This window comes from Triticum dicoccoides, chromosome 1A (assembly GCF_002162155.2).
Source record: "Triticum dicoccoides isolate Atlit2015 ecotype Zavitan chromosome 1A, WEW_v2.0, whole genome shotgun sequence".
Classification (NCBI taxonomy): Eukaryota; Viridiplantae; Streptophyta; class Magnoliopsida; order Poales; family Poaceae; genus Triticum; species Triticum dicoccoides.
In genome coordinates, this window is record NC_041380.1 from 453,182,016 (window position 1) to 453,197,480 (window position 15,465).

A 15,465-nucleotide genomic window follows, 5' to 3' on the forward strand; every position below is an offset into this window, starting at 1 on the left:
GCCACCGCTGTCGGCCCGCCGCTGCGGCGCGCCCAGCCGGCCGAACCCTCCACTGCCCCGCCTCCGGTACAGGACCCCAGCAGCGCCTCCCCCCATCAAGCAGCCGCTCCCACCAGCGGCGCCCCCCTCCCTGGAGCAGGCGCTCCTGCCCAGCAACGCTGCCGCCCGGAGCTATGCCGGCGACCAGTCCGTAGGTAGGTAGCCACCACTCCTTCGTCCTTCTTCCCTCTTCCCTCATCCCCCCTCCCTCCTTCCTCTTGCATCCTCTGTTCAATTTTTTGCTTGCTGCGTGATTTTTCCAGAGCATGCTCAAGTTTACATGTGAAAGGATTGTGCTTGATAGGTGTTTGTGATAATGCCTCTAAGGGAGGGGGGCATCGCGTCATTAGTCTCTGTATCAGAGTCTTTTTTACCTTAGTTTGCAGAAATATGAAATTAAGCCTTACTTAGTAACAATGTTTCAAGGAGATCAATTTGGAAGCTCTGCTTCACAGGATGCCTTCAGACACTTGCACATATCTTTCTAACTCATGCATTATTTCATCTATTAGACACTTCAAAGTGATGGCTATTTCCTTTACCTTAGAGGAAAAACAAAATAATATCTTCTACTTTGCCTAGAGGAAATATAATTTCATGGACTACTTGTTATATCAAATTTTTAGCTAAGTTTTGTCTCCCTGCGAAAATTGGGCAAATTCCTTCTCAAAATCACATGTTTTAACTAGGAAGAACCTGAGACACTATGGCATCAACACTTGTAAGAAAAAAATTGCAGGAGAATGAAGATTATATTAAAAAATGGTATTAGTAGTGGTAAACAAGCATATAATCCCTCCTAGGTAGTAACAATAACTTTATGCAGGAGAGTGAAAGAAGAAGCATAGGCGATCAGGTTCGATCACGGTTGGAGAAAAATTGAGGCGTTTGTTGGCTCCAAGACAGTGATACAGGTATATACATGTGCTCTGCTTACTTGATCATACAGAAGATTTTCATATAAGAGTTACGTTTCAAGTTGCTGAACCTTTTCATATAAGTTTGCTTCCAAGGAGTTGTTCTCTGTCTGGTCCAATTCCGAAGAAATAAAAAGTGAATAGTTTGTTTGTTCCCTGTGTGGTCACTCTATTTTTTGAGTACTGACATTAGTTATGTTTGTTAGCAGCAAGATATTTAAATGAAGCTTGTTCTTTTTCAACTGTTCAACTAATGCCATGAAACTGAATATAGTAGTTGAAAACCCTGTTTTTCTTCTTGATCGTGAAAAATTGAAGTCCTGTTTGTGTTTTGGTTTTGTTGGTTGACAATTATGTTTAGTTTTTCATTTCATGGGTGCTGTAAAATGTGCAGGTGGTGAGTTGAGGCTCAACATACAGCTTGTTTGGACTAACCAAGAGGACGAGGTATGTTGCTTGCCCAAGCTAAGTGACACGTATGCGCCAAGTTTTCTGTTATATAATTACCTGTTAGTGCTTAGTTAAACTGCATGATACGGCCATAGCAGATGGATGGTACTAGGTGTTGTTTTGTTTCTTGCCAATGTATTCAGAGAGCAGATGTGCCACTGCAAATTTCTTTTCTTGAAGGCAGCTCACATAAGTTGAGCTACAAGTGAACAACTTGCTGCTATGAGATCTGGAATGGAAGCTCACATAAGTTGAGCTGATTTTTGTCCATATGAAAGCAGAGGACCATATGGTCTGTGGCCTTTTCATCCATATGAAAGTAGAGGCACATTGTGGTGCTAGTTTGATGGGTTTTGCCTCCGACCATCGTGTCGTGATGAATTTGCAGGTACCCCGAGAGGCCCTTGAGTTTGCCGGGATGTCGATTAAATTCCGTTCCGGCAAATTCGGGTACTCCATATGTCCTATATTCAGCAAAGGTCATGCTGAAATTTTCCGTGAATTTTAGCATGACTTTGCTAAAAATAGGACATATGGGGTACTTGTGATAATGCATGGGTCGGGGTATCTTAGTACTTAATTAAGTAGGATCAACTGCCCCTTTATTCTTCCTGCATTAAACCATAGGTGGCAATAAAGCCAAGTGATTAGGCCCAACTTAGAATTCTCCTTAGCATCGATAAACCCTAGATGATAAACCCAACATAGGTGGAAATAGAGCCAAGTGATTAGTGCCTAGTGATTAGGCCCAATCTAGGGTGCCTCAGCATCGATAAACCCTAAATGATGAAAACTTAACTTGGCTGCCCCGGATGCCTCGGTGTCGATGAGAACCTAAATGATGTACGCTTAGGCTTTTAGGGTGCCTCGGCGTCGACAAACCCTAAATGATGAAAGCTTAGGCTTTTAGGGTGCCTCGGTGTCGACAAACCCTAAATGATGAGACCGTGATCTTGTTCCTTGACAATAACCAACTTTTTGACCAAACTTTTTTCCTATTTAGAGCGAAACATGGCCCACAACGATGAGGCCGGTGGTTCGAGCGGCAAGCAATTTTGGGAGCTGTCCCAGGAGATGGAGGAACAACCTCACCGCTATGAGGACACCGTGGAAGACACCGATCCTGATTACACAACCCCTAGTGGCATCGGGGATGACACCACTGATGGTGCCGCCGAGGATGCCACCATTGATGATGGCGGTGCACACACAGATGGCAGCAAACCGAAGAAGCAAAGGAAGGACCGGCGCCCGAATGCGCTCCGCACCCTCAAGGAGGAATTCACTCAAGTGGACTTCGACGGGAATCCAACGGAGCCCAAACATATAGGGAATTTGCGCAACCTCCTCTTCACGAAGCTGCACGAACGATACAAGTTCCCCGCCGAATTTGAAAACACATGCCTCTCAGGGAATAAAGTGAACAGTGCCGCCCTCACAAAGATGAGCACGACCCTGTCTACTTGGAAAAGTGCAGTGAAGAGAATGATTGATAAAGGTGATAGTTATGAGAAGATCAAGGCGAAATATCCTTTGATGAGCGAAGATGAGTACAAGGAGTTCAAGATCAAGTGCGAGAGCAGTGCAACCTCCGAATCAAGTCAGTGGGGGAAAGAAATGCGGGAGTTGAACTTAGGGGAACACAAACTCGGTCCCGGCGGTTACAGAGTGGCGGAGCCTATATGGGACAAGGAGGACACGGCGCGTGCCGAGCAAGGCCTACCGCCCCGCTTCGAGAAATACAGCGGTGACAAGTAGACCAGGAACTATGTCAGGGCCCGGTACAAGGAGGACCCGATAACAAATGACCTTACCACGGATCCGAAGACCAGGGCGCTTGAGCTTCTTCTGGTAAGGAATACACCCCCGTGTAATTAGCTCCATATGGTTGCACTCTAATTAATCCCCAATATTTCTAAATGGTTCATGTTCCTTTCGCAGGACACTGAAAGCAGTAGCGCGGGGTCGTCTAAGAGCTCCCCTTTCGACACCCCTTTAAATAGGGCGTTGAATGTAATGAAAAACAAGGATAAGCTCACTAAGCCGACATCAGCTGGTCGTGTGGCCGGCAAAGGCTTGTCCACAAAATGGGGGTCATACTACACCGCTGGTGTGCGGAAGGAGAAAAAGACCAGCTCGGAAAGCCAGACGCGCGAGGTTGAAGAACTCAAGGCACAAGTGGCGCGGATTCCGGAGCTTGTCCAAGAGCAAGTGCAACAACAACTTGGAACGACGCTCAATGCCATGGTGCCTACATTGATTCATGGGCTGACGACGTGGATTGCGGGCGGCCAACAGGGGCCTCCCCCGGTTCCCAGCTTCACGGCCAGCAACTCACACAGCGCGCAGGCGGTGCCATTGGTGTCTCCGGCGGCGGTGCCATTGGTGTCTCTGACGGAGGCGGTATTCGTGTCTCTGGCACCGGCATGGGCATTGGAGCTTAATGCACCCGGGTGTACGCCGGCCAACACCTCGCCAGCAAGCGCCCCCTCCGTCAGTTGCACGCCCGCCGTTGGCGGTGCCTCGACATTAGCCGAGCTCGATGACATCACGGTAACCAAGCCTCTCGGCCGATGACTTCATCTCCTTGCCTTTCACTGGGCATCCCTGACGCCCTGTACATGTTTTTGCAGGGCACCGCCGACGTTCCTTGCACTCTTCTGCACTTCGTGGGCGCCGAGTTGGTCGATGTCGCCAAGGGCAGAATCGTTCAACCGGGCAACCCCATGTTCCACGGTGATCCGATGCCACCCACAATGTATAGGGTTGAAGTGGTTCGGGTGCTGCCAGGCTGCGACGAGCTGTTACCTCCGATTCGACCCGCTGGGGCCGATGAAGAAGATGAGATGACCCTTAGCACCTGCGTAAACTGGCCCCTGCTTTGGCCAAAGAGCCAGATTCGTTTGGGGGCAGGGGACACCACCCCACAGACAAGACCGCCAGTCGTGCCGGCGCCAAGCCATGGCAAGAACGCCGCAACGCTACCGGACCTGCCGGACATCCCTATGGCACAGGATCCGGATAGCCCTATGGCACAGGATCCGGATGGCGATGACAACGACGACGGTACATTTACCAAAGTTGATAAATACTTTGCCGAACATGGGTACGCTGACGAGTTCTGCGGGCCTCTTTCTCAAGAACCCAACCAAGACGACCGCGATCTAGCTGGTACGGCAGAAAAATCCAATTGCAACAGGCGTCGTCTGGCGTTCAGTTCTCAGGACACGCCTCCAGCTCCCGCCTTCACCAAGCTCAGATAGCTGAGGTGCAAAATATTATCAGCCCCAACACGCTCAAGAAGGCGGTCTGTGAGCCGAACTCGGTCCCATTACAGGAGATCAAGAAGAAGGGATGGAAACAAAAGACTAACAAGGGCGCCGGTGCGAGCCAGCCGGCACTGAGTTCGATCCGTGCTCAGGACGGGCCACCTTCACCTAAGGATATCTCAGGAGGGTGCATGTGGCGTGTAGGGCGATGCTACCGCCAAATATGCTGAATGCTGCAAACGGTGCTATGCGGAGTCTGCACGATAGTGTTCTTTCTTTGGAGAAGCGGCATCTCAGAGAGAAGGATGTGGCATACGCGGTTTTCGTGGCCAAGGTGCCAGAGGGCAAGGGCTTTGTGGATGGCGACATCGGGGGTACGATCGTCCTGCGGTTTGATGACATCTTTGCTATGTTTAACCTTCATCCGTTGCACTGAGTATGGAGTATGGAGATGCGGATCATTAGAGACAAGACCTCGGACATCGTGATAGTCGACCCCTTCTACATGCGTGCCAAGCACTTGAGCAGCGCTGGGGACCGCCAAGTTGCGAGTTCACACCTCGAAGGCGTCATTCTGGCAAACCCAGATAAGGATAACTTCCTTGTGGCTTACTTTCCCGAGTAAGTCATCGCTTAACCGCCCCGTAACATATGATTTCTTAGATTTCGATCGTTCTTTTTTTTTCTAACATTCCGTGTTCTGTGCAGTGACACACATTGCACACTCATCCTCTTAAGCTCGAAATATTCCATGGCCACGTATTTAGACCCGTACCGTAACTCCAAGATAGACTACACAAATGTCAAGAAAGTTCTTGATGATGTTCTCCCCGCCTACGCCAAATCTGGAGGCACCTTCACTAGGGCAGTTCGTAAGTACGACAAGCACATGTTCTCACACAATACGAAGTTCTGCTGCGTCAAGCAGCCGCCTGGCGGTCAGAAGGATGCCTACTACGCCCTCCATCACATGCGGGCGATCGTAAGGGACCATCATCAACTTCTGCTACCAGATAATCTCAAAGATTGGGCCGCGAGCTTGTCGGCAGTCCAGGACGCGGACCTCAGACAAGAATTCTTTCGCATCCAGTCGGAGTTTGCGGACATCATCCATCAAGAATTCCTTCATACCTTGGGGCAGTTCTTCCTCAGATATCAACCGTCCAACAGTGAGATAGATGAAATGCTACAAATGTAGGGTGACAACGACCGCGATTTCATGACCATCACGATAGACGGCGGCTTCATCCATGTTCCTGTCCGATGAGTCGAGTCGAAAGTAGTGATGTGTAGTTCTGAAACATTGATTGGCTCATGTTGTAATTATACTTTAATGAATTCATATGTCTCTTTGGTTTGGACAGTCGTTCAACTTAGATGTAATCGATGCTATTTATTAGTAGGACCATGAATCGTGCTATTAATGTCTTGCTTTTCTTTTCCGATCCTTTTGTTGCATACTTACATATTGCTTATGTATTGTCTGTTGTTTGGCTTGTGCATAGAGATGCCGTCGTATGTCGTGTACAAGGGTAAGGTTCTCGGAGTCTACGATGACTGGGAGGAGTGTCGGAGACAGGTTCACCGTTTCAGCGGTAATAGTTACAAAGGGTACACCACTAGGGCGGAGGCTGAATCTAGATACGCCCGCTATCTAGCGGGAGAGAGGAGGGAGCGTTGGAGGAACCGGATGAAGACTAGTTTGATCGCGATGATGCTCATCGTGATGACCACATCTCTCTTCTATGTGATGGTAATTTAGATGATCGATATCGACTTGTAATGTGAAGACAAACTCGATACTCGCGGTCTTGAGACTTGTAATGTTTTATCTTTGTTTGGTCTTTTGAATTCGGAGACTAATATGATGAATTGTATTCGGAGACTAATCTTCTATTGTATTCGATGAATCTGATGTTGCTGTGTGCTGCTGTCTATATTCTATCTAATAATATATTTTATATTTTGTCTAATAATATATTTTGTAACCTGCGCAAAAATCAGAAAAGGAAAAAAACCAAATATTCATACTAATGGCGCATCACCACCAGGTGCGCCATTAGTATGCCAAAGGATACTAATGGCGCATCAACAGAGAATGCGCCATTAGTATGACAAAGCCATGCTTACGTATGGCCCCCCGGGAGGCACACTAATGGCGCATGCTGTTACATACTAATGGCGCATGCTGTTACATACTAATGGCGCACTAGTTGGTGCGCCATTAGTAAGATATACTAGTGGCGTGCTACTAATGGCGCACTGGTAATGCGCCATTAGTAGGCAAAACCAGTGCGCCATTAGTAGGCCTTTTCCTAGTAGTGTAATATATACAAAGTAAAACAAAGCAATATGTTTGAACCCTGACGTTTTATCCTTAGTGGAAACAATACAATACTTGCCTTGCAACTCCTCCTGTCATAGAGTAAGGACACCATAAGATTGAACCTATTACCAAGCACCACTTCCACCGAAGATAAATCAATCTAATTGTCCAAAGAAGATAGACTGATCAGAGAGAATTACAAGGCTATAAAACACACATAAATAGATCTTAGAAAAGATTCAAATATTTTAAATGAATAGTCTGATAATGAACCCAAAATTCATCGGATCCCAACAAATACACCGCGAGAATAACATCGAATAGATCTACAAAGAGATCAAGATCAAAGAGAGAGAGAGAGAGAGAGAGAGAGAGAGAGAGAGAGAGAGAGAAAGTCATCTAGCAACTGGTGTGGACTCATAGGTCATACGGGAACTAGTCACACATCATCATGGAGGAAGCAATGTTGATGAAGATTGCCTCTCTAATGGTTTCCCCCTCCGGCAGAGTACTTAAAAAGGCCTCCAGATGGGATCACGGAAGAACACATGCTTGTGGCAGCGATAAATTGTTTCAGGCCTCGCTTCCTTTTTTGGGAATATTAGGGAATTTGTTGGCCTGATATTAGGTCAAACAAAGCCACTTGGGCCCCACAAGTGCTGATGGGGCGCACCCCTTGAGCTTGTCGCTCCCTCATGCATCTTATGGTCTCTCCCAGAAGCTTTTAGGGTCTCTTCTGGTCGGAAAAAATCACCGTAAAATTTCATCATGTTTGGACTTCGTTTGGTATGATTTTTCTACAAAAAAAAAAAGAAATAGGCAAAGAACAAGAACTGCCACTAGGCACTAAGTTAATAGGTTAGTCATAAAAATAACATAAAATGACATATAAAGCATACACGATTGATAATATAATAGCATGAAGCAATCAAAAATTATAGATACGCTAGAGGCGTATAAGCATCCCCAAGCTTAATCCCTACTTGTCCTCGAGTAGGTAAATGATAAAAACATAATTTTTGATGTGAAATGCTACTAACATGTTTTAATCATGTAATTCTTCACGGTATGAATATTGGGAAATTATGATTTATTTGATATGAAAATGATAATATGCAAGAATACTAGAAAATAATAATCCCTTCAAATAAAAAGTGCTAAAGAATGTTATTCCCACTCATTTAATCATGTAAGCATGACATAGCTCGGTCTTCCTAACATAAAGTATAAATCATGAACACCTTAGTGCCAAACCAAGCAATTGTAGCATACTCTTTCTCACTTCTGCCTTTTCAACTTAACTTAATACATGAGCGGGAGCCATGGACTTAGCACTTTGGATGGCAAAGAGAATGATGATAGGGGTTTATAAGGGAAGACAAAAGTTTGAGAAAGTCTCACATCAACTCAGCGGATCATTAGGCAATGGAGAGGCCTTACAATCAATATCAATGCGAGAAGTAGGGATTTCCATGCAACGGATGCACGAGAGCTATAAGTGTATGAAAGCTCTCTATATGAAACTAAGTGGGTGTGCATCCAACTTTCTTGCTCATGAAGATCTCGAGCATTTGAGGAAACTTGTCATCTGAATATACAAGCCAAGTTCTATAATGTAAAATTGCCACTAATATGTGAAAGTTACAAATCATGGAGATTATGTATATGAAGAACTTGGTGCTACTTTGAAGCACAAGTGTGAAACTCCCATTTTCTATTTTCTCTTTTTTAGAACAATGTCATGAACCTCTCCTCACTTTTTCGAGGACTCATTAGTCTCCACCATTCTTTTCCTCACTGGGACAATGCTATAATAATGATGAGCATCACACTTTTATTACTTACAACTCGATAAACTAAAAGAATATGACTCTATATGAATGCCTTTGGCAGTGTACCAAGATGTGCAATGATCTAGCGTAACATGTATAACAATGATGAATGGTGGATTTGCCACAAATACCATGTCAGTTCTATATGATCATGCAAAGAAATATGAAAATGAATGCTCAAGTCATGTGAATAGTAATAGTGAAAGTTGCATGGCAATATATCTTGGAATGACTGTGAAAATGCCATAATAGGTAGGTATGGTGGCTGTTTTGAGGAAGGATATATAAGGCTTATGTGTGAAAGAGCGAGTCATTTCACCGGATTCGGATGCACCGGCAAAGTTTGCACTAAGTCTCGAGGTGATAACGGGCAATCCATGGTACCAAAGAGGCTAGCAAAATATGGATGGTGGAAGTGCTTATAGTCCACAAACTTACATTAATCATTAAGAACTCAAGTATTTGTGAAAGTCTAGAAGCCTTCGAAGGAAAGTACTACTTGCATGCCCCTAGGAGGGAGGTTGGGAGGAGAACCATTGTGTGCCCCTATTTGCACAACATAAAAGATATCAATCAAGGATAAATTACGCTTCAACTTCCTAGCCATGCCATGACCGACATTTTAACGAGTTGGAAATCACAAACCTTAACATCAATATTTTACTAATCCATGATTATCAACTAGTAAACCTTCATGTTATAACCTCAGTATCATTAATCAAATGCATCATATTTAGTGATCTACATGCAAGTTTTTATTATACCACCCTTGTATACCTATCATTTTTGGACGAAACACATAACTCAAGCAAATTACCACTACCTATTTAGCTCTCAAAAAGATATAAGTGAAGCATGAGAGTGGTAGGTGTTGAGATTCACCAAAGAGAAAGCGTGATGTAGTATAGTAGCAGATAGTATTCCCCTCAGTTAAGAACCAATGTTTATCGAACCAATAGGAGATGCTACACAAACAAGATAAGTGGTACCTACACACACAAAGCAAATGCTTGCACCCAACGAAAGCAAGAGGGTTGCCAATCCCCTTGTTCTCGCCAATTGCAAGGACTAAATCTGATAGTGGTAGATATACAAAATAAAATAAAAGACAACAAGAAAATTTAGGGTTTTAGTAAATATGGAAAATGGACCCGGGGGCCATAGGTTCACTAGAGGCATCTCTCTCATGAACATAGAAACGATGGGTAAACAAATTACTATTGGGCAATTGACAGAATAGTGCATAGTTATGATGATTCTTCATGTCATGATCAATATATAGGCATTATATCCATGACAAGTAGAGCACATAATCCAACTACATCTACTACTATTACTCCATCCCAAGACTGCTATCCAACATGCATCTCAAAGTATTAACTTCATGATCCAAGCAGAATAATGCTTTAAGCAAGATGGCATAATGTATACAAAGTAAGACAAAGCAATATGTTCGAACCCCGGCGTTTTATCCTTAGTGGAAATGATACAATACTTGCCTTGCAACTCCTCCTGTCATAGTGTAAGGACACCACAAGATTGAACCTATTACCAAGCACCACTTCCACCGAAGATAAATCAAGCTAATTGGACAAAGAAGATAGATTGATTAGAGAGAATTACAAGGCTATAAAACACACATAAATAGATGTCAGAAAAGATTCAAATATTTTAAATGAATAATCTGATAATTAACCCAAAATTCATCGGATCCCAACAAACACACCATGAGAATAACATCGAATAGATCTACGAAGAGATCATTGTATTGAAGATAAAAAAGAGTGAGAGAAAATCATCTAGCTACTGCTATGGACCCGTGGGACCCGTGGGAACTACTCACACATCATCATGCAGACCGCAAGGTTGATGAAGGTTGCCTCCACAATGGTTTCCCCCTTCGGCAGAGTACCGAAAAAGGCCTCCAGATGAGATCACGGAAGAACAAAGGCTTGCAGTGTCGATACAATTGTTTCGGTTCTCGCTTCATTTTTTGGGAACATTATAGAATTTATAAGCTAGAGATTAGGTCAAACGAATCTACGTGGGCCCCACAAGTGATGATGGTGCCCGCCCCCTGTGGCGCGCCCCTTGAGCTTGTCGCTTCCTCGTGCATCTTCTGTTCTCTCCCCCGAAGCTTCTAGGGTCTCTTCTTGTCCAAAAAAATCGCCATAAAGTTTCATCGTGTTTGGTCATCGTTTGGTATTGTTTTTCTACAAAACAAAGAAATAGGACAAATACAAGAACACGCGTTGGCACTAAGTTAATAGGTTAGTCCACAAAAATGATATAAATGTCATACAAAGCATACAAGATTGATAATATAATAGCATGAAACAATCTGGAATTATAGATACGTTCGAGACATATCAAGCATCGACCCGCACGGGCCTCCGTTACCATCCCGTGTCGCCCTCCATTGACCAGGAACCAAAACCGGGTGGATTTGGTCAAGACCCGGAAGGAACACCACCGCCTAGAGGGTCACAATAGTCGATGACTGACAGATCCACCCGCAGCCTGCAGCTCACCCTAGCTCCCCTGACACCACATCCCGAGCCTCCCTTACCCGCAGGGCATCAAATCTGGGCCAAGACCCAACCTTCCAGCGCCGCCAGCACGAAGCGCAACACCGACGCACCTAGCCCAACACACCACCACCAGGAGCATGTGACCCTGATGTCGGGATCTACCACCGTGCCCAAGGAAAATGCCACGCTGCCGCTCGACCACATAGGTGCGTCGATCTACACCAAGCTAGGGAAGGGAGGCCCCGTCACTGCCAAGCTTGGACGGCGGCGAGGGGAGCAGGGGAGGAAGGAGGAGGCCATGCCCGGCGAGTAGCCCCCTCCCCCCGGTTGCTCGCGGGAGCGACTTGAGAGGGGGAGCGGGGGAAGATCACTTCCTCAAGTCCTGTCCACTAAGGGCATCTCTATCTGAACTGCTAAAATTGATCCTCTCAAACATCTCCTCAAACCCTAACTCCTCACATTTGAGGATTTAAAAAGAAGTGGTTTCTAGCCGAACTTCTAAAACTAAGTCCTGGAAATTAATTTTGCATACGAACTCATTTGAAACACAAATTTAAACTATTCGATTGAATAATAAACAAAAGTTGCACCTTGTACATAGCACAATTAGATGGTTCATCACTAGATTCTACATTGCTACAACATCGACACTACTTGTCATCGCCGCCACAGGGGCAGTACACATTGAAGTCTTCTAAGTTGGAGGATATAAGGATCACCCCAATACAAGAGGGCTGGACTGGTCGTAATTGGTGGTAGTCCGAGTTGATGACATGTCCTCCTCATCGGATGGCTCGGAAAGAGCTCGGTGAACATCTCACCATTATCCTTCACATTTGGATCTCGGCGAGGAGTTCGGGTTCTTTGTGATGAGCTCAACCATGTAGATTACATCTACATGCTCAGTTGCAAGCTGGTTCTCGTCCCTGCAATGCTCCTTATCCTCGTCACGGGATGCCACTCTAATAAAAGGGGGCGTGATGAAGCTGCATCGCAGGAGACAATTGGGAAGTTAAGCTTCGCCTGACGTCTGAAGTACGGGACTAATGCCACATCGTACGCGCGTCCCCATCCTTCATTGCGGCGAATGTGCCGAGCCACTTCTTCTCCCGCGTGTCCAGATTTGAATCTCCGCCTCCCAAGTGCCCCACGGCCATTGGTGCACGCCGCAGTACTTCGGCGGCTACTCCAGTTGCTTCGACATGGAGCTCAAGGAGGCGGAGACGACCGGAATTAGGGGTTGGAGGTGGCATGGGCACTCGGAGTGGCTGCACGGACTGGTTCTAGACAAAACACGACTTGGTGAGCCTCTCCTCATCGACAAACTCGCATCGACAACTAGATATGTCGATTCCGGTGACGGCCGACTAACGTATTGAAGTGGTGCGAGAAGTAAGTGGGGGCTGCGGCGTGCCAGCGGGAGTGTGTAGTGGTCACCCGAGGCAAGGAGGGAGGCGCCAACATGGAGGTAGTTGAGCAGGGAAAAGAGGCAGCTGCGTGAGCGTGACCGCCCCCCTCTCAAATTTGAGCAGTTTAACTTCTCAAAATGGATCTTTTGATAACTTAAGCCGTTTTGAGGCTTCAACTAGAGATGTTCTAAATGAAATTACCGTCTTTGGTTAAAACCAACATGGGTTTGATGGGTGTGCTGTTATCAGAAGGTTATGTTATCAAATCAAGATATACACAATCGATGGTTAAAACAAAAGAAAAGAGTAGAAAATGTCTCATTCTATGAAAGGAGGATTATAGGTAACAACAATAGATAGACAATCTAAGTGGATTTCACGAAAATTCGCAGGGGCACACACCTGCCCAGTTGTGCTCTGCTGCACAAATGTCTCGCGATCTGCGAAGTCATTGGATTCCACACGATGACATTCGAAGTTTTAAGTTTTGGTTTCTGAAACTCGCGTTTTTTTCTGTTTGGAAACTTAACAAAGTTTTAAAATGCATCAAAACAATAAATGGATCTTATTTGAAAGCTCTTGTCACAAGAAACACAAATATGAAAACAAAACTTAATTTGGACTTTTGTGTCAAAAGATACGAAAGATTAAAAATTGAAAGCCAAAAGAAAAATGAGGTCGCTCCCTACCTGCGTGCCATAAATCCAATCCCTTAGATTTCACGAATATCTAAGTTGGTATTTTGATAAGTGTGAGGGAATGGTACTACTCCCTCCGTATTGGGTTTATAAGTCAAGAACGAGTTTGTGGGTGTTCAATTTGACTTGTAAAACACGTATAATATGCCACAACAATTATATGATTAGAATTTTTTTTGAAAGAACCGGTGAGCCACCGGCATTCATATATTAAGCAGGTAGAAAGCGGGAAACATGTTCATGATCAAGTGATCATGGGTGGTTACAAGAGGTTGGTTTCGAAGACCCTGAACACCAGGGCTGAGGAGGGATATCCTGCTGTCTAGCATGGATCTCCTAATGGCGTTGCCAGGCATTTGGCCCCTGCTAGTTTCCAACTCTCTGCATCTCTTCTTATCCCTGTGACCACAAAGTAGATTTGGCTTCGCTCGTGTCTGAAAATTCTGTTGTTTCTCTCCCTCCAGATGTGCCATGTGACGAGGAAGATCATTGTCTTGAGCTTTTCTCTGAGTCTTGGTCTTGATTGTTGAATGAGGCTGCGCATGATGCAAATGGAGGAGGTGCTGTGATCTGAGGGGGCGGCAAGGCGCCGTAGCCTGTCACATTCATTCCAGGCCGAGATCCTTCGCCATATTTCCTTACTGACCGGGCACTCCCAGAAGAGATGTACTGACGTCTCAAGGTTTCTTGTGCAAAGAGCGCAGAAGTAACCATTCTCCCATCCTCTACGTTGGAGTCGATCGTTGCACCAAAGACGGTTTTTGAGCAAGAGCCAGAAGAAAACTTTTAAGTTTCCAGGTGCCCATGTTTTCCATATCAGGTGTTTGTCGTCTGTCTTCTGTAAGCTGCTGAATTGCTCTTTGTAAGCAGATTTTGCACCGTACACTCCCGCGCTGTGAAGATGCCAGGAGATTTTATCATCCACTTGTGGTTGCAGCAATATTGCTTCGGCCCGTAGTGCTCTCCATAGGATGATGAAGCTGTGAATCAGGTTCTCGTTGGGTCGTATCTTCATGTCCAACACCCATTTGTCATTTTCAAGCGCATCAGCAACGCATCTATTTTTGCCCCGTGATCGCTTGAACAGTCCTGGAAATAGAGTGGCAAGGCTTGGAGAGGTGATCCATGGGGATTGCCAGAAGGAAGCTGTTCTGCCGTTTCCAAGAGTTACAAAGGTTGCATGGTCGAACAAGGCTTTGTCATCCTTGTCGCAAGGTAGGTCCGAGCCCTTCCAAGGTCTGTCTTTAGTTTGCCATGACAGCCACAACCATCCAAGTCGCAAAGCGCGAGAGAAATTCTGTAGGTCATGGATGCCTAGGCCTCCGTATTCCGTCGGCGTACAAACTTGCTTCCAGGCAACCTTGCATTTGCCACCAGTAAGCTCGTCTTCTTGTGTCCAAAGGAATTTTCTGCGGGCTTTATCAATCTCTCTGAAGAGAAGCTTTGGTTGCAGAAGAACAGAGAGCGCAAAAGTTGGGATCGCCAAGAGAACGCTCCGAACAAGCACTCTTCTCCCTGCGATATTCATCAGTTTATGCTTCTAGCCAGCTAGACGAGCTTGGATGCAGTCTAGGATGAACTGAAAGTGAACCATTTTGGCACGTCCGAGGCTTATTGGTAATCCCAAGTAGCGTATTGGGAAGGCAACAATCTGTCTGCCAAACGCATGCAGAACTTCCTGAAGGTTAATGTGATCACAGCGAATGGGCGTGATGGTGCACTTGCTGATGTTGAGGTGCAGGCCTGAGGCTTCCACAAAGCTGGTGATGATCTGAAATAGTTTGTCGAGCTCTTCCCGAACTGGGTTTGCGAAGATGACAGCATCATCAGCGTACATGCTGGTGCGCAGTTTCAGTTCTCTTCCAGGATGCGGGGAAAGAATGCCGTCGTCAGCAGCTTTTGTTATGAGCCAGTGGAGGATGTCAATGGCAAGGATAAACAGCAGTAGGGACAACGAGTCTCCTTGCCGCAGCCCGCGGTGGTGGATGAGAGGG